The sequence below is a fragment of the Aplysia californica genome, unplaced genomic scaffold, assembly GCF_000002075.1.
Source record: "Aplysia californica isolate F4 #8 unplaced genomic scaffold, AplCal3.0 scaffold00119, whole genome shotgun sequence".
NCBI classification, from domain to species: Eukaryota; Metazoa; Mollusca; class Gastropoda; order Aplysiida; family Aplysiidae; genus Aplysia; species Aplysia californica.
The window spans coordinates 307,852-308,919 of record NW_004797389.1 but is presented as its reverse complement, the minus strand read 5'-3'; positions in this window follow the sequence as shown (position 1 = coordinate 308,919).

Genomic DNA, 1,068 nt, shown 5'->3' with positions numbered 1-1,068 from the left:
GGATGCTCTGACTTTTCTATGCAGCAAGATCATTTGGAGGGTAAGCCTTCCTGAAACAATAAATTGAATGCGAGTACTGTTCGTTTTATTCGACTGTGTAGTCTGTTTAAATGCTCTTATCTATCGTCCAGTTCTCTTACGATTGGTGAGATCCCTTCTCCTTGTGTCAGAGAGCGGCCACGTCATCTCATAGCAACGACAGTTATTTGCTTGCTCTCTGCGTGTCGTTACTTAACAATCGAATAAAAAGGCTTATATTTGGACAAAAGACTGACTTTTAAAACGAAATACATTAGGCGTACATTCACCTGATTCCTGACCGAAAATTTTTTTCAGATCTCTCTTGGATGTTGTTCAGAGGTTGTTTAGGTCTACCTTTCCCATAAAAGTCTTTTGTGGGGGTATCGCATCGGAGAACGTGGTGGACCAGGTAGAGAAGGTGGTAATCTTTACTGATCCGTTTGCAAAACGACACTATATATTCGTTTACACCCTCTAGTAGTTGTTTTCTTTATTTATGAGTTTGAAAGGCAAGCAACAAAAAGCATGAATGTATTCGGAAATACATGAAGTTTTGTTTCTGATTTGTATACGGCGGTTTATGGTGTATCTCAAACTTGCATTTAGTTGATCTATTGTGTCCGCTGTGTCCTTAAAGAGTTAACGACACTCTGAGTGCTTGGAGCCCACATCTCTTACAACATTATTAGTGAGTAATTGAGTCTCTCCGATCGTCTGGCGCCCCATCGACAAATTTGTACGCACAAACAGCAATTTGAGAGAAGCCGCAAACTGTACAAATAACTCTGGTCACTACTGCTCAAACAGAACCGGGCAAAGCGCGCTCTCTCTGTCACTAGAGAGACATGCTGAGGATACTCGTGTCATTTCTCCAGATGGTAAAGTGGCTGCTGTTTTCTGAGGCTTGGCTGGTCTGAAGTCTCCGTAGACGATGAAGAAAAAGAGGGCATTTTACGCGCGAGCGCTTTTGTGTGTGTGTGTGTGTGTGTGTGTGTGTGTGTGTGTGTGTGTGTGTGTGTTTGTTTGTTTGAGGTGTGGTGCGGGGGG